Below are 5,165 nucleotides of genomic sequence, written 5' to 3' on the forward strand. Positions count from 1 at the left end.
AAAAAACAATACAATTGAAATTTTTTTTATGAACCTATTTTTCGTGGAGTTACAAAAATGGCCACTCAACTGGACACCATGCGTTTAATTTTTGAAGCAAAAAAACATGTATTTAAAACTCATCATCAAAAAGGAATATACTATGTGAAAACTATGAAATAAAAACATTTTTAATCCTGCTAATCTGATGTTTTCTCACATTTTATCATACTCTACTACTAGTTATTATTCAATTCACGGAGATAATATCCTCCTGAGACCCAGGAAATTGACAATGTTTGCTTTTTTACACTAAAAAAAAAAACTGTCTTGATTGTAAACTGCATAATGCAACAGTTTTTTTCAGATACATTTTTATTTATTTATTGTTTTTTTTTTTTTTTTTTTTAATGGAATGTCCTTTGCAATGGACAGCATTTCACTTGTAATGCCATATATGTCATACTGTGTGGAAATATGGGGCAATGTGTGTAAAACTAATTTAGACCCGATAATTAAACTCCAAAAAAAAGCTATTAGAGTCATAAACAAAGCTCGTTATCTCCAATCAAGTAATCCACTTTTTGTAGAATCTGGTTTACTAAAATTTTTTGATATTGTATATTTAAAAACAATGGAATTTATGTTTCGCGTTAAAAGTAAACACCTTCCTTTTTGTATTCAGAAAATTTTTAAGTTAAGAGAAGGACATTATAATTTAAGAGGGATGTTTGTGTTTGAAAAAGGTAAAGTAAGAACAAATGTTAAATATCACAGTGTTTCAGTTATTGGTGTCAAGCTATGGAACGAACTGAAGGATGAAGTGAAATTGTGTAGCTCACTGTTGAGTTTCAAAAAGAATTTAATTTGTCAAATTCTGAAGGGCTATGAAAGTAATATGATTACAAAATGATTTATAACACTGAATGTAGTATAATTTGTGTTTAAGTATTTACCTGCTGCAACTACGGGTGTACACGTGAATTAAGGATGTGAATAGGAGAAGCAGAAATTAGCCTCCGGCTTCAGCTTCTGCCTTTTTCAGTTACAAAATGTGTTCATTTTATGTTTGCTTGTTTTTTAATATGTATGTGTTTTGTTTTGTTGTTGTTGTTTTTTTAATATGTATATGTTTTGTATTTTGTATTTAACTGAAATTAACTGAAATAAATTAAAGTTATACTGTCAAACTTTTGTCCCCTGTAGAGGACAAAATGCATTGATGGGTCTTATGAAGACATGCAAAAAAAAAAAAAAAAAAAAACAACAACTTTTTGTATCAGAAAACTTCTTTTTTTCTTTTCTTTTCTTTTCTTTTTTTTTTTGTTTTTATTTTATTTATTTATTTATTTATGGGCTCAGCTGGCTGACAGGCAGCAATCTGTACCGATAAGGCAGCAGCCGACACCAACTGTACTCCCAGTCATCATTGCCCATTTTTCTAACACCTTTGCTTGTGTATCCTCTTTTATTTGGACATTTTACCAGGGAGTATCTCACACTACTTTTTTTTTTTTTTTTTTTCCTACTTGTCTTGTCCCGCGTTCTAACAGCAGAATGGTAGTCTGGTTCCTTTTGGTGCTGAACAAATTTGCTTTGCCAAGGGTAACTTCATAAAGTATATGAAGCGCCCTTTGATATTCAGAAAACTTTTAAGTACAGTCTAATAACAATTAGCAATTGATTTCCATTAAAACATGTCACTGCAGATCAGGTTTATCAAGAACAGCAAAGTTACAGTAATTGTATGAATTGCAGTGTTTGGGATGATGCATAAGACTCCACTGTGTTGGCTGATATGGAACTAAAACAACAAACACCATGAATATACAATAGAACAGCTGTAGAATAACTGTCCACTGTAGTGACCAGTATTCATGAAAGGGTTAATATTTTAACCCTTTATCGCAGGGGTGTCAAACTCATTTTAGTTCAGGGGCCACATTCAAGCCAAATTTGATCTCCAGTGGGCCGGACCAATAAAATAATAGCATAACAGCCTATAAATAATGACAACTCCAATTTTTTTAGTGCAAATAATCACATTAAATGATAAAATTATTTCTATCCAAAACAAAAAAAGATGTGAATAACTGAAAAAAAAAACCCTGAAATTTCTGAAGAAAAATAAGTACAATTTGATTAATATTATGCCTCAACTTATGATTTATACTTGTGCATTATGAATAAGATCTACAAAGACACTAAACAGGCAGAATATTGTTAAAATTACACTTATTTTTCTTCAGACATTTCAGGTTGGTCATATTCATTCAGGTTATTGACATTTTATTATTATAGGATATCAGAATTCAATGTTCTTTGTAATAAATCAAAGAGAAAAAAATTGGTGTTGCCATTATTTAGAGGCAAAATATCATAATTTTTCTCACGTTAAACCAAGAAGAACATTTGGACTCATTATTTTTAGGTTATTATGCTGTTATTTTAGAGTTTGACGCCCTTGACTGTTAATATCTTCAAGGTAATTTTTGCATTTTGCACTTTGTAAATTCATCCCGCGGGCCAGATTGGAACCTTTGGTGGGCCGGATTTGGGCCCCGGGCCGCATGTTTGACACCTGTGCTTTATCGGAAAAGTGATTATTTTTGGTAATTTCTCGACACATTACAAGACAGTGACAGCACCAGTTACAGTGAGGATAGTGGGTCCAATGTGGTCTACTAGGGTCTGTAAGGTCCACCTCTGTATGAACAGTGAGTGGACCTGCTTTGTTCGGTACCATGAAGTAATGGTACTAATGAAAGGAATGATGTTCAAAGGGATCATGTGGATGTGGACAGGGGTCTGGATCAGCACTGATGTTGGTTTAATGTTCTAAAATACAAGTTCCTTTCACCTTATATGTGTTTTTCCTGTATTTTTCACATATACTTCTTGAATTTTTTTTTTTTTTTTTGCCACTTATGGGTAAGGAACCAAATATGCTGTGAGGATACACCTGTGTGTCCTGTTTGTAAAGCTTTGCGGAAGTCTTGCAGAAGTCTTTTGGACAATCAGACCTGTGATGTGCAAAAGAGATGGATTATACAAACCACAGCTGGAGCATGACGTTAACTAGAAAAGCACTCTGAGAGTGCAGACCTCCGCCAAGGCAGATCAGCCCCCCCCCCCCCCCCCCCCCCCCGATCACCACCAAAATTTAATCATTTGTTCCTTGTGCCAGTATCAATATTTCCTGAAATTTTCATCCAAATCTGTCCATAACTTTTTGAAAGATCCGGATCAGTCTTTGCCATTTGATAGAACACCCCATTGTAAATCCCTGAGTCAAACTGCATGAGATTTGCACAATTCCCCCATATTGTGATTTCCACCATAAATATTAGTCCCATATTTATTTGACCTATATTTTAAGATTCCTTGACCATGAAAACATACCATTAGCAACTGGATTCATAATTATATCCTTATTAGTTCAGTAGTTATTCACGAAAATCACATTTCTCGTAATGTCGGTTTTCTTCTGGATCTAGCTCCTTAAGTATTAAAGCTACATGAAATCCGGTGGCATACTCCCGATGCGGAACTGACTGAGCTACACGATGGCGCTTGTCAGAAATTTCTACCTTTAATATTAAAGGCACAGTAGGCCAAAAGTAAGGGCACCCCCATTTTTTATATAAATTGAGATAAAATCCGCCTTCTGGATCAGATCCGGATCAGCCTTTGAAATGTGATAGAGGACCCCATTGTCAATTCCTGAGTTAAATTTCATGAGTTTTGGTCAATAATTAAGCGAGATATTGGGAAACGAAAATTTTGGCCCCATTTACCACAATGTTAACGAACATTTCAAAGTGATCCAGAATCCAGGATTTCTTCCGGATCACCCCCAAAAGTTAATCATTTCTTCCTTATCCCGTTTCCAACAAACCCTGAAAATTTCATGAAAATCTGTCCATAACTTTTTGAGTTATGTTGCACACTAACGGACAGACAGACAAACAGACAAACAAACAAACCCTGGCAAAAACATAACCTCCTTGGCGGAGGTAAAAATGGGAGATGTCCTTCACTGAAGTTGTAACACTTGTTTAACCCTTTCATGTACAAATTATGAGAACCTTAATCAAAATTTTTTCCTTAGTGTTTTTATTCCTCTTTAGGCATGAAAAAAAACAATGCGATTGAAAATTTTCTTCTGAAAAACTAAAAAAACCCCAAACAAACAAACAAACAAACAAAAAAAAAACATGAAAAACAATAATGAAAAAAAAAAAAAAAATTCTTATTAACCTATTTTTCATGAAGTTGCAAAAATGTCCACTCAACTGGACACCATGGCGTTTAATTTTTGATGCACAGAAACATGTTTTTACTGATAAATTGTGTGAAAACTATGGGGAAGGTTTATGATTCTGGGGGTTTATGCTCAGGAGAGATCTACATAACGTTACCAATTCATGTCAGAAAAGATATGTAGTGTCTTACAAATTTAATAAAGATATGTGTAAAAAAAAACAAAACAAAACAAAACAAAAAAAACGAAAAGAACAAAATCCATGAATATACAAGAGAACACCTGTAGAATATAATAGCTGTCCACTGTAGTGACCAGTATGCATGAAAGGGTTAAATTAAAAAAAAAAAAAAAATAGATATGTCATTATGTGAATTGAATTAACTTTTTCTAAGGTACTCATAAAAATGCTCTGAAATTCAAAAATTCAACCTTAGTGTGTTATTGGAGGACATAACAAGACTTTATTACTTTTGTCAAATTTGTAAAAAAAAAAATTGAAGTATGTAGAAAATCAAACTTAATGAAATTACCACCTGTAAGTGGAGAAAAAAAACAACTACAAGAAGTATATTTGAAAAATATAAGAAAAACACATAGCTGTGCTTCTTATGCTACATTCAGACTGCAGGAAAATGTGGGCCAAATGCAATTTTTTTGCCCATATGCGACCTGTATCCGATCAGTTCAAGACAGTCTGAACAGCACAAATCTGATTTTTTCAAATCCGACCCAGGCCACTTTCATATGTGGTCCTAAATCTGATACGTACCTGAAATTTTGTAATGTGACTTCAGTCTGAACGGCCAGGTCAAATTTATCCGACCTTTACATTGTTGCGGGAAAAACATATTTCCTTCTGTAAACACAGTGTGTGTCTGCGTGGTCACGTAATACATCAGGACCTCTTTTGCTCATGCTG

The sequence above is a fragment of the Sphaeramia orbicularis genome, chromosome 17 (assembly GCF_902148855.1).
Source record: "Sphaeramia orbicularis chromosome 17, fSphaOr1.1, whole genome shotgun sequence".
NCBI lineage: Eukaryota > Metazoa > Chordata > Actinopteri > Kurtiformes > Apogonidae > Sphaeramia > Sphaeramia orbicularis.